Source organism: Chelonoidis abingdonii, chromosome 23, assembly GCF_003597395.2.
Source record: "Chelonoidis abingdonii isolate Lonesome George chromosome 23, CheloAbing_2.0, whole genome shotgun sequence".
NCBI lineage: Eukaryota > Metazoa > Chordata > Testudines > Testudinidae > Chelonoidis > Chelonoidis abingdonii.
The window spans coordinates 6,326,474-6,347,471 of NC_133791.1; the positions used below are offsets into that span (position 1 = coordinate 6,326,474).

General features: G+C 41.4%; 2 protein-coding genes across 9 annotated transcripts in view; one reads left to right on the forward strand and one right to left on the reverse strand.

Moving 5' to 3' along the window:
* Positions 1 to 19,097, reverse strand: part of CALML6 (calmodulin like 6) — a 207,150-nt gene extending 188,053 nt beyond the window's left edge. For 5 of the 7 annotated variants that reach the window (XM_075060266.1, XM_075060267.1, XM_075060271.1 and 2 more), the window contains exons 1-3: positions 18,437 to 18,947; positions 18,237 to 18,392; positions 17,825 to 17,914 (exon numbers count right to left, since the gene is read on the reverse strand). The gene's annotated coding sequence lies outside the window, so the exon portion shown is untranslated. Of the gene's footprint in view, positions 1 to 17,824; positions 17,915 to 18,236; positions 18,393 to 18,436; positions 18,948 to 19,026 lie in introns of those variants that run through there. The other 2 variants (XM_075060264.1, XM_075060265.1) reach the window with 2 other exon arrangements.
* Positions 19,098 to 19,110: 13 nt separating this feature from the next.
* Positions 19,111 to 20,998, forward strand: part of GNB1 (G protein subunit beta 1) — an 84,289-nt gene continuing 82,401 nt past the window's right edge. Inside the window, exon 1 of one of the 2 annotated variants that reach the window (XM_032780073.2) lies at positions 19,111 to 19,348. The gene's annotated coding sequence lies outside the window, so the exon portion shown is untranslated. The remainder of the gene's footprint in view (positions 19,349 to 20,998) is intronic. The other variant, XM_032780075.2, reaches the window with a different exon arrangement.

A 20,998-nucleotide genomic window follows, 5' to 3' on the forward strand; every position in this document is an offset into this window, starting at 1 on the left:
CCTTAGTTAAAAAAAAATAAAAGGACATATCTAACACTTCTCTGGGTTGCTTTGCTGCTGTTATATTACCAATGCAAATCCCTACTGGTACCAGCATGGTAGAAGTTACAGAAAATACAATGGTCTTTATGTTCTGCTGGATTAGCATGATATGCATCAGTAATATATCAGCATAACTCATTTTAAACACACAGAGGCAATATTATAGCTCTGTTGTTGGGCTTCAGTAGCTGAGGGATGTGTTGGTATGTCCCTTGCAGTATAGGAGCTAAGATGTGAAAAAATTATCTAAACTCCCTGTTTTTCAGAAATTAGAATTCTGAGGTAAAAATGTCCTCAATCCAATTATGGAACCCACATTACAATAGTTAAGTTTAAAAGGGAATTTATTACAAAATCTGAAACAAATCTGTTCAGCTAGTTTGAAGATAAAGGCTTCTGAACAAATAACTAATCATACAGCTTGACAGTGGTTTTCCTTTTTAGTTTGTATTTGTCTGTGGAGATCAATTATTTATTGTTGTTGAGATGGGGAGTGATTAATGCCAGTTTGACTACAGTGTCTCTGTTTTGTTAATGGATCATTTGTCCTGTTTAGAAATTCTTGGCTTGAGAGTCGGGTGAGTTTAAGATTTTAGGATGGTCCAAAATTTTCCATCAGAACAGTGTTTAATGGAAAATTGCATTTTTGGCTAAATAAAAATGTTTGTGTAAAGTAGCTTATTTCTGTTGAAAATTTTGACTTTTCACTGAAAAACTAAACTCCAAATCCAAAAATATGTGGGTTTTGGCCAAAAGCTTCATGCACACACACACACAGTTTGTCAGAAATCTTCAGACTTTAGAACTGTGAAAATAAAAAAATTTCAGACACACCTGGATACTCTAAAACTGAATTTGTTCTTAATGTTAAATGTGGATTTTACAGCCCTTTTAAGCCTTTATATATCCTTAGAAGTTTTTGGTTTTTTTACATTTTCCCATTTTCCAGATAGCATAAAAACAGACTTTTTAAAAAAAATCACCTTGTAATGTTAACTGTTAACATCTCATCAATGTCCTTTGTACCAGAATATGGTGCTGTTCACAAGCTGTACATAGTTGTGACAAGAATTTTCATACATAGGAATCAATCCTACAATAAGCTCCATGTGGAAGGAGCCTTGTGGCTGTGCAGAGCTCATTGTAAGAATAGGGTCCTAGGGACTGATTCTGTATACTCTTACTACTGGGAGTAGTCCCATTACAAGGATCAGGCCACTATCCATTACTATACACCCTTCCGAGTTGGGGCCATGTTGTCTATATTTATCTGCTAATTGTCATGCACATTTGTTTGTTAAATTCCATGCACATTTATGTTTGCAGTATTGTTAGCACTAAACGTTAGCTGTTTTGGTCCCAGGATATTAGGAAAACAAGGTGGATGAGGTAATATCTTTTATTGGACTGAACCAACTTCTGTTGGTGAGCGAGACAAGCTTTCTTCAGGTCTGAAAAGCTCTGTGTAAGCTCGAAACCTTGTCTGGCCCAATAGGTGAGAGATCCCACCCACCTTGTCTGTCTAATGCACATTTATGGCACTATGTAAAGAATGATACATGCTTCTTTCTCTGCTGCATGACTGTTTGATTTGCCTTCCAGAAAAAGTTCCCCCAAGTAACTAACCAGACTCTTCTGCTAAATGAAGCTCTTAGACATATACTAGATATTTAGGCCTGGTTGCTATTAACCATTTTTTTTACATTCCTCAATGAATTTTGAGATTAGATTAATTAGACTGGAGAGTGATGTCCTTTATTTCTTCATAAAACAGGTAGAGCAGGATCTGAGGCAGTGCAAGTTTCTCTCACCGCACTCTCCTGGCATTGGGTCTCAGCTCCCATGTCTAGGGCTGTGAGGAGTAGTTCAGTAGTAACAATAATGGTTTCTGTATCTATAGCTCCTTCAATCCAGTGATCTCAAAGCACTTCACAAGCATGACTGAATTAAGCTTCTCAACACTTCTGTTTGGCAGAGGAGTAGGGTGACCAGGTGTCCAGTTTTCGATGGGAGCACCTGGTCGAAAAGGGATCCTGGCGGCTCTGGTAAGCACCGCTAACTGGGCTGTTGACTGTCCAGTTGGTGGTGCCGTGCAGCAAGGCTGGCAAGCTCCCTGTTAGCCTCCATGCCATGGAGCTCCCAGGAAGCAAAAGGGATGTCCTCCCTCCAGTTCCTATGCATAGGGGCAGCCAGGAGGTGCTGCATGCTGCCCTTGCCCCAAGTGCCACCCCTACAGCTACTGGCTGGGAACCACGGCCAATAGGAGCTGGGGGTAGTGGTGCCTGTGGATTGGAAGTGCATCTGCGTAGGAGCTGAAGTGGGGACATGCCGGCTGCTTCCAGAAGCTGCTTGAGGTAGGTGCTGCCCAGAGCCTGCACTCCTGAACCCCTCCTGGGCCCCAACCCCCTACCCCAGCCCTTGTCCCCCTCCCACCCTCCAAACCCCTCAATTCCAGCCCGAAGAACCCTTCTGTACCCCAAACCCTTCATCCCCAGCCCCACCCCAGAGCCTGCACCCCCAGCCCAGAACCCTAACATAAGAATGGCCATACTGGGCCAGACCAAAGGTCCATCCCCTGCCCAGTATCCTGTCTGCTGACAGTGGCCAATGCGAGGTGCCCCAGAGGGAGTGAACCTAACAGGTAATCAAGTGATCTCTCTCTTGCCATCCATCTCCACCGTCTGACAAACAGAGGCTAGGGACACCATAGCCCTCCCCCTCCCCCCCATGGGAGGGAGCACCCTCCTACATCCCAAACTCCTCATCACCAGCCCCACCCCAAAGTCTGCACCCCTAGCCAGAGCCCTCACCCCCCCCGCACCCAACCCCCTGTCCCACCTCAGAGCCCCCTCCCGTAGCCCAAGCCCCTCAGTCCCAGTCCAGAGCCCTCTCCTGCACCCCAAACCTCTCATCCCTGGCCCCACCCCAGAGCTCTCACCCCCTCTCACATCCCAACCCACTGCCTCAGCTGGGAGCCCCCTCCCACACTCAGAACTCCTCATTTCTGGTCCCACCCCAGAGCCCCCACCCCCTCCTGCACCCCAGCCCTGTGAGCCAGCCCAGTGAAAATAAGCGAGGAAGTGAGGGTGCGAGGGGGGGCGGGGCCTCAGAGGAGGGGGGCGGGGCCTCAGAGGAGGGGCGGGACAAGGAGCAGGGCAAGGGCGTTTGGTTTTGTGTGAGCAGAAAGTTGGCAACCCTACAGAGGAATATTACTATGCCTGTTCACTTAATCTCTCTGCCTCAGACGTAATTTCCTCAAGGCCACACAAAATCTAGAACTAGAACCGAGGACTCCTATGACTCTGGGTATGTCTATACTGCAATCAGACACCCGTAGCTGGCCTGTGCCAATTGACTTGGGCTCACGGGGCTCAGGCTAAGTGGCTATTTCCTCGCGGTGTAGACATTTTGGGCTCAAACTAGAACTGGGCTCTAGGACCCTGCGAGGTGGGAAGGCCCCAGTGCTCAGGCTGCAGCCCAACCCCAGAAGCCTATACTACAATGAAATAGCCCGAGACCCTGGAGCCAGAGTCAGCTGGCACAGGCAGACATGGGGTTTTATTTGCAGTGTTGACATACCCTTTCCTGTGCCTTAATTCCACAACCAACCTTCCTGCAGCTGCCTTATCCTTGTTTGCTCTGTGGGGGAACTATTAACAAGATTGTTTTGCAGGAGGGATACCTGTAAATGGGATTATCTCCAAACAAGATTACCCACTAAGATAGCAAACCCTGTGCTGAGATTCCTGGGAGAAAACCAAAGAGATAATAGAGAGACAGCAGAGATCTTCAGTTAGGAGGGTGATACAATTCACATATAACAGCCAGGTAGTGTGACAATGGTGAGATATTAGGGATACGTTCTATGAAGGAGCATTTCAACTCAGAAAAATATGAACCCAACCCTACTCCCATTGTAATCAATGAGAGTTTTGCTATTGACTAAATAGGTGCAAGAGTGGACTAGAAAAGATAAGCCAATGCCCATTCAGTGGCATTTTAAGGAACCTTTTTCTAGCTTTTATCCTGGGATTTCACACTCCCAACAGTTCATAAATTTTGGCTTATTTTCTCTATTTTTTTTAGTAAGCTATAATAAGTATCACAAAAATATGTATAAGAATACAGCTAAAAATCTCTTCAAATGGGCTCCTGATTATTATCAAGAGGTTCCTTTGATTTAAATCATTCCAACCCTGAATAACTGAAATCACTCAGTTTGTGGTAGGTCTTATCCATAAAGCTAAGCATGTGCTCCAGCCTCCTTTCCTTAATGATGTTTGCCATTTGCACCACAGGTCATATAGGATGGGATTTTCACAGCCACCTAGAGAATTTAAATACCCTGGGTGAAATCCTGTCTCTGTTGAAGCCAGCAGCAACACTCCTGTTGACTTCAATGGAAAGAATATTTCATCCTCAATTCCCATGAATGTCAATGGGAGTTTGAAAAAGTGACAAATAGTCCTGTGGCACCTTATAGACTAACAGACGTATTGGAGCATAAGCTTTCATGGGTGAATACCCACTTCGTCAGATGCATGCCACTCACGAAAGCCTATGCTCTAATATAGCTGTTAGTCTATAAGGTGCCACAGGAATCTTTGTCGCTTTTTACAGATCCAGACTAACACGGCTACCCCTCTGATAATGGGAGTTGGGTGTCCAAATCTCAGTACTGTAGTGCTCAATGGTCTGTCATTGTCTGAAGAGGGAGAAAAGTTAAATGAAAAGAGAGATAGAGGGGGGAGAGGAGTGCAGGGAGGGGAAGGAGAGGTAAGCATGGGCCAAGTTTACCATGTGCTTTTTTAAAAGGGCTTCACGTTCTTTGAATACTGTGGAACCTGCATTGAAGGCCCCTTTTCAAGTAAACAATCACTTTAACGTCTTCCCCAGGCTCCCAGTACTCTCTAGTTCGACCTTCAGTTAAAGAGCCAGCTCTGCTAGGCAACTGTTTCTAGCTGTTCCCCTGGGTTGTGGCTTAGGAGAAATTTTACTTTGTGTATGTTTTGTTTTGTTGCATGGAAACCTGGCTTTTAACAGCCTTTTTTTTTTAACAGGTGCTTACCAGAGAGGGCATCGCTGAACTGGGATCCTTGCTGACAAGTGGTTTGAAAGTTGGGCCATGTTTTGTAATCAGATCCTGGAGGCCGAGGGGAAAGTTCTCATTTAGTCATTTGGAGGACTCACCCCTGTGTTCACAGAGGGATTGAGTTCACTGAGATACACAGAGCAGTCATTTCACTGCAAGAACAAAGAGCAAGATAGAATGGAACCTGGAACCAAACGCTGGGGCTCCTCAGCTCGTTTAATCTTCTTTTCTCTGCTTTGCCCCCGAAACAGACTTCTTCATTCTTGTTCCTCCCAAGATCTCCATGAATTTTCCATCCTAGCTTCTCCGGCCCATGCAGTATGCGGATCACTTTCATAATCACTGCTGCATTTGAGCTCCCCAATCTGCTGGGCTCAAATCACAAGGATTAACTGATCCTGATTTAATGCACTCTTTGAACTAATTTTCTTAACCTTTCCCAGCATGTATTGCTCTTCTGTCCAAAATGTTCACAATAGGGAACAAAAGTAACTAAGCTCATATACCATGGGACCTGGTGTCTAATGATTCCCACAGCTCCTCTTGCAATAGCTCTTTGCACTCCTCATTTAACCAGTTCTTTATTCATTCCCATGTTGCACCCTCAGCCCTAGGGCCCACAGGGCAGTTTAAACAACAGTCTACCAGGTGGAGCATTAGCAAAGGCTTTGATAAACATCTATACATATTATGTAGCATTCGCGGCAACTTCTTTTGGAACTGCCTTTTAAAAGTCCACACGGCTAGCTAGGCAGGAGTTTTTCCTTCTTAGCTTTGAGTTCTTTTCCATTGCCAGAACCAGATGATCCACTGCCCATGGCCACCCATATAATGGGATGCAAGAAGTCAGATGTTCTGCAAAATCCCTTTCACCATCGTCCTAACTGCAGCCCTAGTGAAGTTTCCCTGCACCAAAACTGGCTCTTGGGGAACAGGAATCAGCCCTTAGTGAACTCATTAATGTTACTGTCTGTTACAATAAAATGAAGGCATTTTTTTTTCTTAGTCTCCCTTAGTTAGCCCTTTCTTGTATCACAAAGGCTCTATGGGCCTTGTTTGATTATTAATGAACGGACACTGGCATAAACCCTTCAATCTGTGCACTGGATCCTTCTTACCTGAACACTGAGTGAAATATTTTTGCTTTATAAACCTGGTTGTGTTGATGTCTAGATCCTGGAATCTGCAGCAGCATGGAAGCTACATTGCAACTGCAGCAATAAAATAAGACATGGTCTATTTGGAGGAACAGCACTCTCGTCAATAATTTCAGCATGTTTTGTAACGGCTTCTCTATGATGGCTATGGCTGTGGCCATTTCCTGAAACTGCATTCTGTCAAGGAGTAAAGACTGCTCTGTAGGAAACTGACATGCAACTTGATAAGCAGATTCTCCTTTGTATTTGGAGGTATTTCCCACGGGCACACTTTACTGCAGGATGGATGCATTTGACATCATGGAAATTTCAGTAGCTAGGGTGAATCCTCAAAGTGGATCCTAAACTCTCTGCATCACCAAGGTACCCATTGTTTATCTGTTAGCTGTTCAATGAGGCAATGATCCCCCTGAGGAAAAGCCCCTTAAAAGGGAAAAAATAGTTAGTATTAACATCTATTCATCAGCTGCTTCGTGAGTTTGAATTCATGCCACTGAAATGGTAATACAAAGGTCATTTAGTTAGCAGAAAACACAGAAATATGTAGCACAGGGTCTGCTCATGATGATGATAATGCCACATCACTTGGGATTCACTTTGCTGTATCCAGCATCATTATTACATTTACAGTAATTGTGTGTGGGAGGGAAGGTGAGGCAGGCTTCTATACGCCTGCCTGTGGCTACCCTCACACCTTCTCTTTTAGTTTCCCTACATATGCTGAGGACAGGACATAGTTACAGGGTCCAATTCCCAGATTTAGCTGACATAAGCTCAATGCATAACCTGAGGTGATAGAAAAAGGTGTCTATACATCAATTTTGCACTCTCAAAATACCTGGGGTTGCCAGGGGTTGGTTCAGCTCTCAGCACAAGTTTGATCAATCACCAGGCTGCTTTAATTTGTAACAGCTAATAGTCCCCAGGGAATCAGTACTCTGGCTGAGGCTCACCAAAGCACAGCAGCACTCTGGTCATGCTCCCTATAGTGGGCATAGGGAGCGGCAGAAGAGGTAGAACAGAGCCAGCTATATTGACTTTATGCCACATGGAGATTTCCCTATGATGAGAAAATATCCATTTATCCAGCTAGGGCAGGTTTACAGACCCTTTGCACAGCTGGGGTAGGACAAAGGAGCTCTTCTAGAGGCAAAGGTTTGGCCAACTGAGTTTAAAAGTATAGGGCAAAATGCTGGCTAAGGATACACACATGAATATAAAGGAAAAACAGAGCAAGACTCTGATGCATAATCATCAGCACACGGAAGAAGTGCCTGGCCACAATTCTGATTGCAGAGAAACACACAAAAAGACTGTTCCACAGGGACTTTCCAGCACAGTTTGAACAAATGGAAAATGGAAAGGGGTGAAAAAGAGGAAGGGCAAAGCACAAGTGAGCAGGACCAGCTTGGGCAATCCCCTATGTTTCAAAGGGAAAAATGGACAAATGTATGAAAAATACAGAACAAAGCTTGGTTTAACAGGCACCCGCTGTTATTTTGTGGTACAAAAGAATACACACTGCAGAATCATACATTTGTATCACAGTTTGGGCTCTTTGCAAATCTATGTGACCTAGTGGACAAGGCACTAGATTGGGACTCATAAGACCTGGGTCCTGGTCTGTCACTAGCCCACTGGGTAACCTTGCCCAAGTCCCTTCAGGTCTCTGCCTCCATTTCCCCATCTGTAAAATGGAGGTAACAACACTAACCTTCTTTGTAAAGTGCTTTGAGATTTACTCATGAAAGGCACTATACATGAACTTTTGGGTGGCATTATACAGCTGAAGTATGGGATGCTGACTGCATTGATTGAATGTGAGGGGAAGGTTATTAGATGATGAATGAGGGTTGTCCCTTGAAATAAAAACTGCTTGGTCTAGGTCTGCCAGGAATTGCAACTGTATCTATGAGGACCACTACAGCACGTGGAGGTAGAGCAATATGCACTGTCCCTACGTACCTTATTTCACCTCAAACCAGGAATAAGAGGTATAAGGGGAGATGCATATCTACAGGAGTATTTTACATGTACTTACTGGTAATTCATTTGCCCATTAAGGTACTAGGATGAGGCCTACAGGCATACTACTGTCCTTCATTTGTCTTTATTCTCCATGTTATCTTGTGATTGGGGAATGGATCTCCAAGCCATACCCACTGCCGCCTTCATGCAGCAGACTTTAGGTTACTGTCAACCTAAATCGTGCATCTTTTTACACTATTTTCACACCTATTTGGGAAAAAGACACCTTTTCCCATTTGTTTGCATATTTATATAGTGCCTTTCTTCAAAGGATCACAGAGTGGCTTATGAAGAGCCTCTCAACACCTCTGTGAATTAAGTAAATATTCTTAGAATACATCTACGCTGTAACATGTATCCAGGTCCTAGCTAGCACGCATATAGGCATGTGCTACCCAAACCTGCCGCCGAGAGTCCACATTGCTGAGGTGTGCATGACCCAGACTCCATACACCACATCCACACTTATGCTGCAGCTATACATTTGGTGCTAGGATCCATTTCCCAGATGTACCCATTTAACAGATGAGTAATTTCAAGTACAGAGCAGGTAAGTGACTCGTTCAAAGCCCTGTTACATGTCAGGGAAAAGCTATTCATAGAACTCAGGAATCCTGATTCCCTGATCTTCCTGCTCCTACTATTAGATCATGCTATAACCCTTCTAACTAGCTTCTCCTCTCCCCACACCTCACTCTCCTCCTTAAAGATCCTCCCTGAAGACTCCCTCCTGGCCAGAATACTGTTGCTAATTTTTTGTTTTCCCATCTCAGGAAGTATTTAAACTAACTTTTTTGTTCTGTAGCAACAGGCAAGCTGAAAGAAACCGTGGAACTTAAGAATGTAATTAAGGAAATGGAGCTAGTTACTCCCATCTTTCCCTCCTCCTCTGCTCACTGAGTATTGACTATGAATTTTAAAAAAATCTAAAAAATGAATGTGATCTGGACAATTTGCTACCTGAGCTCCTCCTTGGAAACCAACATCCATGATTTTCATTGCATTGTTAATAAGAGTTGGCAAAGAACAGCAAGCCTACCAAGCTCCAGCATAGGCAAAAAGGTTCATGATCGCTTTGAATGGAGCTGGGGCTAAAGTATGGTTCTGAGTTAAAATGCTGAAAAACTCAAAGTTTCATGTGAGGAAAGGCAAGTTAATGATTCTGGCAGAGTGAGGTTTTGGGGTGTGTTTCTTTTTTATTTGCTTTTTTTTCCTTTTTTTATTGTTGGACCAAATGAGATGAGATTTCAAAGCAGATCAAAATCAAGGCTAACTTTTCCATCAGTCCCCTTACAAGACCACTGAATTGCACACCTGCCTTCACACAGACATAAACACAACAGACAAGGAATGTTACAGTCCTTGCTCTGTTTCAATACACACCATCGGAAGTGTCTGATGGTGGCCCACTGCAATCCCTGCAGAATAGCAAGATTAGGGAGGAGACTGCTGGAATTGGGAACTCCCATAGAAATCACTCTGGGGAGGATCCTAGTTCTTTAGCTGCTGTAAACTGGGATAGCTGTATGACTTAAATGGAACTACATCAATTTACAGCCGCTTAGGATCTGACCTGGGATATTTACCACCTGTATTGATGGTGGGGAATATGGTTCTGAATTTCTCATTTATAATAGATATTTTTAAAACGTATTATCATGAAAGGAGCTCATGGACTCTATGACAATATATGCTACCCCAAGTGAAACTCCCCCCCCATGGTATATTAATAAATGTTATCCCTATATGAGATGAAAATATATATTTTTGTAAGAGTATAGATATACAGGTATGTAGTAAATCTAGGTATATAGGAGTTTACTCAAAACATCTTTTTTTGAATTAACCTTTTACAAAGCTTTTGCTGAAACACCTTTACAGGCAAATTCTGCCCTTAGTTAATTAAAAATTATCTGCACTTTCACCTAACTTATTTAAGAACATAAGAATGGCCATACTGGGTCAGACCAACGGTCCATTTAGCCCTGTATGCTGTCTTCCAACAGTAGCCAATGCCAGGTACTTCAGAGGGAATGAACAGAACAGGTAACTATCAAGTGATCCATCCTTTGTTTCCCATTCTCAGCTTATGGCAAACACAAGCTAAGGACACCATCCCTCCCATTCTGGCTAATAGCCATTGATGGACCTATTCTCCCTGTTGTATATAAACACAGATATGTATAAACATTTAATCAGTACATATAGATACCAAGTATACTCCCTGGAAATAAAACAATGCCACATTATGTTCTGCCAATTCAGATGTTATGTGCAGGAATTGCAGAAAATGACATGCCAGGATAGGGAACTAACATTTTGTTAGATACTGTATTATATTAAAATTTGGCCTTAGTGTATTAGACATTAAAAATCATGAGAAATAACCAATCTACCCCTACTAGGGCTACTAACAAAATCTGAATAGGTCTGTAAACCTTTGCCAATAATTTCCTTGGCACTGAGCTTTTTCCAGAATCGTTTGTGTGCAGTATCTCAGACAAAAGACACTGGCTACGAAACCGCTGGTTGGAAGAGATTAGACTAAGACTAAGTCCAAGCCTGACTGTGTTTTGACTGAAGTGTAAGATTAAAGTTTTTGCTTTATGGGGTTTTTAAAACATGTTTTAGACAAGGTATTAGGTGCAAATATAAATGCGCATGAATACATAATACATGGATTAAATTAAATTATTGAAAATATAAACAATGGTAGGGAGGAGGTTACACACATTTAAATAATCCACACATCCAACAATAGGACTGCACAAATTGGAGTGCACTTTCAGCTGGGACCTTTATTAGAGAGTTCATATGCAACTTCTGCCCTTAAAGGCTATAAGCTAAGGAGGGTTCATCCCCTCCTGAATTTCTGATGGAGAAAAGTTGAAGTGACAGGTGTACACAAACGTGAGAGAGAAGTTCGTATGCTATAATCCACATGACTGGGTCATTAGCAGGTTCAGTGGGAGCTGGGGTTGGGCAGGGTTCCCCTCCAAACCAGTGGAAGTCCCAGCATGATTTGCCATAGAAGTTAATGCTGCAAACTCAACCTGGGATCTGAAAGTAAAGCTGGGTTCTTTCTGGCTTATGCACTATCACTATTAATAAAGATTTGCAACAGGAAATTGGTTAACAATTCTCAAGGTGTTGCATGAGCTAAAATAGAATCCAACTTGTTCTCTCACTGCTGTGGTGGCTTTGTAATGTAAATTGGTCAAAAAGTAATACAATCTTATTTTAACAATAAGGTAAGCAGATAAGATTCTGAATACCACAAGAAGCAGGACTGTTGAATAATGTGTAATTTTTACCTAGCCATTTTTCTGATATTTCCCTTTTAAAGATCGATCTCAGTCTATTTCTAAAATCTTCCAGTTCCAGAATCCTCTCTCATCACAAAAATTTGGGTTCTTTACAGTCCCTGACTGCAAATGAAACAAGGATTGCCTCTTATCAGTATTTGTACGTCCCTAGCACCATGAGGCCCCTAATTGGGGCTTTTGAGCACTAACAGAAATATTTATTACTTCAGTTACTAATCAGCCAGTGACACTTGATTGGCTATTAATAGTCCATTCAAGTTCTCTTTCTAGTCCCTTTGCCAAATTTCCACTTTTTCTGCCATTCCTTAAATTACATATAAAATACTCTCCAACTCATGTTTAACTTATATACATTTTTAGACAGAAAGATAAAGAACTCAGTCAAATCATTTTAGATTGCCCTAAGTGTTGTATAACAAATTTTATTAATTTAAAAGATTAATAAAAGGTTACTTTTTTACTAAACCAAAACATAATAGCCCTGCTGAACACCTGGCAGGCGGGGACTCTGTTTTTCTCTAAATACTGTACAGGTTCAAGTACACCAACAATGTTCAACGAACAACCCTTAGCAGTACCTACTTATCTAGCATTTTCAGAGACATCTGTATGAGGTCTTTTCTGTGTAACAATTAAAGTGAGAATGTTATCCTTTTCCAAGTATGCAGGACTCAGAGAAACTCATTTAAAGTTAGAGAAGGAAGGAGGGATCTTTGTCAAACAAGAAGAGCAAAGACCTAATTTAGTCCCCAAAGTATAACTCAGTTCACAAAAGAGATTATTTGCAAGTGACATTATTACATATTGTTTAGAAATATAATATGTTTTGTTGTAGAGTATTTTGTCAGCAGTTTTCGCTGTTTCTTAGAAAGTGATTAATTTTTGCATACAAATAGTATTGTTGTTTTATCTGAATGATTTTAATTTTACAAATTATATCCAAGTAAAATGCTGTATGGATCTTATGATGAGTTTCAGTTGCTCCTAGACTCTGGAAAAAGCAGGTGATTATCACCAGACAGATATAAATACAATTCCCTAAGACAACACAGACAAAAGAAAAAGTTCTATGGCTCCATTTAATGTACAACAATAATGCATGAGTAGCAGAAAAGTACATATTGCTAAAGCTTCTATTTTCTGACTTCCAACTGAGTAATTTTAGGGGACTACAATTTCTAAAAACAACCAAAATAATAAACCAAGAGACCATCTCATACACTAGAATCACAAATCACTCTTACATCACGCTTTCAGATTATTCCCTGAAACAGTATCTGAAGTTAGAAATATTTAATTTTTACAATGTCTCTTTTTTATTAAATGTCTGGCAATAGAAAATAGAAGAGAATTGGTACAGGGGAATAAGTGTATCCCCCAAACTAAGTTGGTTGAATTTTAGCTGGTAATTTGCTATCTAAACAATACTCTTTTTTCACAGCCCTATTTGATGACTTTCAAATTGCTTTTACACCTAATCTTTCTGTCTATATAATTATATTTTTAAGACACCTGTCATCTGAGATAAGACTATTACTCTCAAAAGACCTTAGTCAATGCTCACTGAAATCAATCGATGCAATGGAAGTCAACTGACTTCAGTTGTCACTGAATCACATGCCCAGTTTTGGAGCCCCCTGCATGCTCCTTATGGCTCCTTTTAAGGTCAGTGAGAGCTGCAGGTGCTCAGCCCTTATGACAGTCAAACCCTAGGAATAAAATTCTGAAATTCTAAGCATATGTATAAATAGAATAATTCCATTTTACCATTAAGTTGTATAGCAATTGCTATCCACAACATCTGCAACATTAAACAATGAGTATCCAGATTAAAGTTTGTAATGGGTTTTTAAATGTTACTTTATTCATTGTTTGCAATGATAATAGAATTAAGTTCATTATAATATGCAAGATATTTGACACAATAAATTAGGCCCAAGTTCTGCAATGAGTCTAGCACAAAGCTTATTGCAGGATCAGGGCTTTTATCATTCATGCAAGTATTGTAAATTCTCCTTACTGACTTAAGATAATATTTCGCCTATCTATCAAAAACGTTACTTATCTTTTTTTAATTTGCAACATGTTAAAAGGCAAGAAAGTAGATTTTGCACCCAGGCACACGAGCATGCACACACACACACACCTCTCTATCTCGGCTACTTCATTCAACAGATAGCTTTTGACCCAAAACACACTTGCTGTGGATGTAGATAATCAGTGTATATTAGTTCTGTAAAAATGAATCAGGTTAAGCTTAGATGTAATAATCTACTGAATAAGAATGATCCCAGATATGTTCCTGACCATATTTTAGGACAATCAAAGTAGAGAGGTTTTCTCAAATTTTGTACAAAGAGCCCCAGTGCATGCTGGGAACAGAAGATATGGAATTTAGTTATAGGTAGACTAACATTACGTGTTCTAAAAGGTTGCAAATTATTTACTTAATATTGAGACCCAGTGTATTCATTCTAGGCACCTGGAAATCTGAAATATAAAATAACCTTCAAGTAAATAACACCTTCAATTCCCTGCAACTTTTAAAATATTATGTAATTTTGGTGAAAATGAGAGACCTGCTGAATCATAGATATTGCTAAGCCAAACAAGACCGAACAAACAAAAAAATAAACTGTCATATCTGAGTCCATTTATTTTTAACCCAATCCTAACCAAGCATAAGCACTAGAATGAAAATATTTGCACTTCTCTAGCGCCTTTCATGCGAGGATCTCAAGGCATTTTATGAACACTAAGTCTCACAACACCCCTGTGGGCAAGTATTATCGTAACTCTTTTACAGATGGGGTGATTGAGACATAGGTGAAAAGGTTTGCCCAAAATCACATGTAAGTGTGGCAGTGCAAGAAACAACCCAGTAATTGTTACCCCACTTCCCTGCTCTAACCACTTGACAACTCCACCTTTCAGTGCAAGCAGAGACAGCATTTCTGGTACACAATGGTTCCAAAGTTAATGTTTACACATTAATGTCTGCACAGATATTTTCAACCATTGGACCTCAATTTTTTGTGTGTTAGCAGCAATGACATGACTGCAAGAGTGTAAGTGAAGCCTGGAATATAGCTAGAATATAGCTCTTCACTGCATATGAAACAAATACTATCTTGGTCTAAAGGGGAAGTCTTCTAAGTCTGGAACTGGCAGCTAACAAAAATTGTGTGTGGCACAATTGTTCCCTACTTGCAAATGTTTCATAGTGATACTACACTAAATTGAATATTCTCATTTTATCAACATCTTCTTTGTGTTCCACACAAAAGGCTTATAGTTCCTGTGCAACTGCACAATGATTTTTCACAGCTTTACTAGCAATGTGCAATTCTCTGTAACACACTGATCGTATGTTAGAGTGCAACCTGCAAGACTCCTGCTTCCCAAGATCATAGGGTTTCTCGGAATGTAATAATAAAAAACAGCCTCAGTCTAGAACTATGTGAAGCCTTGTAGCCATGTTTGAAGCAGTTTTCAAAGGAACAGAAATTGCTATACCAGATCAGCCCGAAGGTCCAGCTAGTTCAGTATCCTGTCTCTAACAGCAGTTAATACCAGACAGTTCAGAGGAAAGTACAAGAAATTCCATAATGGAGAATTATGGAATAACCTGCTCACAGATGAAGTTTCTTCAGAAGCAATTATGTTTCAAGATTCCAACCATTGTTTCAGCTGGCATCTAACAGCTAAACTTTACTAGATTCCTATAATATGTTCACTTTTCTTTGGGGACTACAGCATACTTTTGTCCTGGGTTATAGTATTAAGCACATTTCATTTTATATAATATACTATGTAAAAATAAGGCATTTGCTGTGTTGCAAAATGGATGTTATGTGTACATCTTAACTTTCAAATCATCTATGTACAGACAGCAAAGATAAACCATTTTGACAGTTTTTAAAATGCAACAGAACTAACTTGTCCAGTTAGTAAGTCTTTAAATAAATAAATAAACAAGACAATGTCCCCCCTTTTTTCTTTTCAGGTTAATAGTATAACTTTATATTATTCATAATTTTTGTTGGAAGGTGAGTCATAATTAAGCAACTGGATTAGGAACATTTCTAACAGGAACTGCTCCAAAGATGCATTGTGGGTATGCACTTAGGGAGGAAGAACTTGTAATAGACACTAGGACTAGGGTTTTATCTGTTCAACCACCTTTCCAAACCCCTCATATATTGAAGTAGGTTGCATAGGCCACATCTAACATAGCACAGAATTTAGCTGATAGTTCTCATACAATACTGAAAAAGGTAAAAATGAAATGGATTCTTAACTGAGGAGTAGTCTATAATTCTGAAGGCATCTTTTCCAAAAGCTCAGGATTTATGTAAATTTCCCTTTATGAGTAGCATGTAAGAATGGAGCAGACATATAAAGCAGGGCAAAGCAGTAGGAATGTGTGTCATCTAGTGTCACAGGTGCTTGAAATTATGGGGAAGAAATGTTGACTGGTTTGTTATTGTATAGTTAAAACAAACAATTCATGCCATATATATTTAAGTCTAGTAATACAGGGAAGGAGATGGGACTTAACCCCAGAGAAAGAAACCACTGAGAAGACTAAAAGGTGGTTTTCTATTTCTCAACAAGCGTAGAGCCTTGTTTAAAATACCTTTTTGGACTTTAAATCTGCCAAGGCACTTCTGGACATAGTCAGACTGGAAATGGGCCAATCTCTTTTGGCAATTAAAGCTGATGAAATTCCACAAGAGCACTTGGGCCTGAACTCGGCTTAATGGTACATGTTTGTAGATTCTATATGCCATCTCTTTTTCGTATATTTAATACAGCGTGGTCTCCCCTTCATTCAACATAAATTTTAGGGTATCAAAATTAAATTTTAATCTCAGTGTTTAAAAAAATCCCCACATATATACCTATAAACAATTATGAAACATACCTTTTAAGAAACTCTACTACTCAGAAAAGAGGTCATTTTGACTGGAACATTGCAGTAGTTGTGTTTATAATTACACTTCAAACACTTTACCAACACCCAGTAAAGCAGACAATAAGTAGTTAAATCACATCACTAGTTTACAGATTGGAGAAATTAAGCATAAGAGAGATCAAGGCCACAATCTTGTGGACCTCTAGGCACACGGCCAACTTTACACGAGTAGTTCCATTGACTTCAGTGAGACTGTACCTGTCCATAAACACCCATAAATGCTTGTAAGAATGGGGCATAAGTAAATTGCCTGAGGTTACACGACAGAACAATAGTAGAACTGAGAATGTAACCCAAGAGTTGTGATACTCGGTATTCTGCTCTAGACACCTAAGTAAAGTTTCCTGTTTTGTTATTGGTAAATTTGAGGGTTGAGTCCTGAACTTCAAACACAGGATGTAGGATTTTTCAAAACAAATTTGAATAGTTATTCTACAAACAAAAATAAACAAAGACATAGTTACCTAAGTTATTTCACATGATACTAACACACCTCAAGTAACTAGTTCTCTTAAAAGCAGCAAAGAATGCTGTGGCACCTTATAAAGTAACAGACGTTTTGGAGCATGAGCTTTCGTGGGTGAATACCCACTTCATCGGATGCATGCATCCGACGAAGTGGGTATTTACCCACGCAAGCTCATGCTCCAAAACGTCTGTTAGTCTGTAAGGTGCCACAGCATTCTTTGCTGCTTTTACAGATCCAGACTAACACGGCTACCCCTCTGATACCTAATTCTCTTAAATCATAATCACCAAAACTATCCTTACTCTGAGTAACTAGTCATAACTACTGAATTCTGAGGGGGTCGAAGGGTCTTTTTTTTTAAACAAATATTTCCCAGCATGCACTTCCTCACATACCTGGCAATTTAAATCCTGGAGAAGGAGACAATTACTGACCTACAGAGGAAAGTTTTGAAGCTACAAGGAGCAACTTCTTTTCTTCGGTTTATTAAGCAATTGGTCTTATTCTTCTATTCTAGCTTTATCAATACAGGTACAGATAGGATTTTAAGCCACCTTTTTTTTCTGTGGGTTTTACTGGCTATATTTTAAAGAGTTTGTTTGGCCCTTATGGACTTCATTATAACTAGTTAGGCAAGAAGAGAAATCCTCACATGCGACTTAATGTAATAAAGTACAGGAAAATACATGTGGGACTGCTACTGGAAAAAGACTGGTATATCTGTATACTTACTTTTGTGCCATTAGGAAAGCAGGTCTTGTTGCTAGGTCACTAAACTGGGATGCAGAAGATCACTTAATCTCTCTGTACCTTAATCTCCATCTGTAAAATAAGAATAATGCAAGGATGGGGAACAAAAGTCTTTGCTTATTTAGATTAAACTCATTGGAGTAGGGACTATCTCTTACTATAGATTTGTACAATTGACTTCCAATCTGTTGGGGCTATGGGCACTGCTGCAATACAAATAAAACTCTATAGGGATATCTGTGTTTGATTATATGAGATTATGGCACTGCTTGGTTTCTGAGTCCTGATGGTAAAGTAACAGGGAACTACTTCCAACTTCTTGCTTGGTAGCTTTTTCTCCAGGATCCTGAAAGTGAATAAGTTTCTTACATCTTTAAAAATAAAAAAGACTCACTAAGGTCTCTGACTATTGTCATGTCCTTTTCTTTCTTCAAATCCAACTTTCTTTTGCAGAGAGAATTTATTCTCAGGATAAGTATGTTAACTTTACAATAAAAAGAACTGTTTTCATTGCAAGGGCACCTTTGCTTAGGCTAGGCTCAAAATTTAACTTTTTTTAAAAAGTTGTAAAAGCAGCAGAGAATCCTGTGGCACCTTATAGACTAAAGTTGGTGACCCTTTACAAAACCCGAACTGCTGGAAAGGTTGTTCTGACACGGAGACTGTTACCTCTGGATTTAAACATTTCCCCATAGAAATGCAGGGCTGGAGAGACCTCCAGAAGTTAAGCTCAGCCCCTGTGCTGAAGCAGGACCAAGTAAACAAATGCAACACCGCAGTATGGAGCCTGGGAACCAGAAAGTGAAACTGACCACTCTGCGTTTCATGGTTCCGAAGACAGAAATAAGTTGCATAACGAGAAAAAACTTCACTTGGTCTGATCCCCGTTCTCCTTATCTCCCCCCGCCTCATTGTTTTATGAGAGGCTAATTAAAGACCTTTTGTGTGAGATGGGCTAGCTCTGCCTGGTGGACATGAATCCTGGGAGGGCTAGTGCAGTGCTAAAGCTCCAGCGCCTAAAACTACCAGGAGCTTTACACCACAAATAACGCTTCTTCCCCAACTCCGAGAGCCCCCCTCATGCTTAGTCCCTGTATGGCCCCTCCTTCCCTAGCACTAGTGCCCCTCACCACTAGTGCTGCTTCACCCCGCTTCCCGCCCTCCCTCCTCAGCGCCCTTCTCACCCTCCTCAGCAGCTCCGGGCGGGGCCGGCCCAGGAGGCGGGGCGGGACCGGCAGCCGGGGTTTCCCGGCCGGGCCGCACGGGCGGGGTGGTTACGGCGCCCAGGCTGGATCCGCTTCCCGATGGCTGCGGGGAGCTGAGCGGGGACCAAGCGCGCGAGGAGGAGCCGAGAGCCAGGGCCCCCCCGCGAGCCGCCGCCTCCCTGGGATCGGCCAGACGCAGCGCGGGTGGCTCCCCAGCCCGGTGGGGACGCAGCTGGAGTGGGCAGGGGCCGCGGGCGGCGGACACAGCGGCCCCGTTAATGAGCAGCGGCCGGAGGGGCAGGTAAGGGCCTGGGGACCCCTTTCCGCGGAGACTCCCCCCTCGCTGGCTGCCGTGCCCCACTCCCCAGATTCCCCATCCGGCGTCTCCCCGCCCTTTTCACCCCCTTTTTCTTCCTCTCCTGCCCTCTGCCCCCTCATCAAGCCCTCTCCCTTCCCCCCCTTTCACTAGCAGCCCCCCCCACCCCGTGCCCCCGATCTCCCCTGCCCCAGCTTGTTCGGCGCCTGCTAGCATAGAGGGGTTGAAAAATACCCCCCTTCAGCTTCCCTAGCAAGTCTCTCTCTAGCTGCTGGAGGAGGAAGAGGTGGGGTAGGAGTGAGAGAGAGCCTTTCTTTTGAAGGGTTTTTTAAGACAAGAAGGGAAGAGAACCCGGGGTTTTGCAGGGTTCCATTTTTAATTGCAATTAGGCTAGAGTGATTTACACCAGGCACCGTGCTGTTCTTTGTGTGTGTGTGTGTGTGTGTGTGTGTGTGTGCGCGTGCGCGCGCGCGTTAAGGTATAAAGGTGAGTTGGCAAAGAAACCGAGCCCTACAGAGGGAGTGTTTCGCGGGGGGTCTCAAGAAAATGCTGTGCTGTGTGTCTGTGCTGTAATGGTGGAAAATTGATTAAGAGGAGACAAGGGTGAGACAAACAGGGTAAGACTGCTCTTAGCAGCCCCTAGCTCAGAAAATGGAACATCTGAGGCTTGGAGGATGGATTCACTCTGTTTTTTGCTGTGGGAGGAAGGGTGGGTATGGTCTGTAGTCTTGTTAAAAAACATAGCTAAGGGATTTATCTAGCTTGCATATTTGTTGTTCCTCCATCTGTTATGGTGCTGCATATTTTTGTGTGCCTGTAAGTGTAATATCAAAGATCATGGAGGATGTTTGCTGCAGCAGAATAAGGGAGTTTCTCCATGGAAGAAATGTTAAAATTATTAAAAACAACTCTCGCCCCCTAAATTCACAGCTTGGTTATGAAAAGGTTTTCAGTAGATTTTTTACCCGTTAAAGGTGTTTTCATAGTAGTTTTTTAAATTTGAATGCTAAAACTGCATATAAAAATGAAAGGATGTACAGTTGTGTATATTTTAAGTAATGAATATGAAATTATGAAATAGGCAAGACTTAAAAAAAAAATCTTGTCTAGAAAAGAGTCAGGATGACATATAGGTTATTCCAAGATGTCAATTCATCACTTGTGAAGGTTAGCTGAAATTTTAACAAATATGATTTTTCAATATTCTCTGACCAAGTCACTACTTGGGACTCATTTCAAATAAGGCATCCTTTCCATGATGTTAACTGCCACATTCTTACATGTTGTCTACACACTAGAAACAAAGAGGAAAGAATATCTTACAATAAAAGGAAGCTTTTCCAAAAAAAAAAAAAAAGCCAGCAAAATTATTCTTACAGACAACTGACTGAACTCAAGGGGAAGGGATTTAGAACTGAAAGTGAATTGAGAGACAAAACATTTTGCAATTTGATCATTTCTGTACATAGTCGTTGGAGGCTTATTGCACATTTTGAAGCTTGTTATTTGAGCACAAGGATCTGAATCAAGACAAAGTGCTGTTGATTTATACGTAAAATGTATGTGGGGGGGGAAGATTGCACTGAGATCTAAACTCTTCTTAAGTGCTATGCATCAGTCTTTTTAGATAAGTGT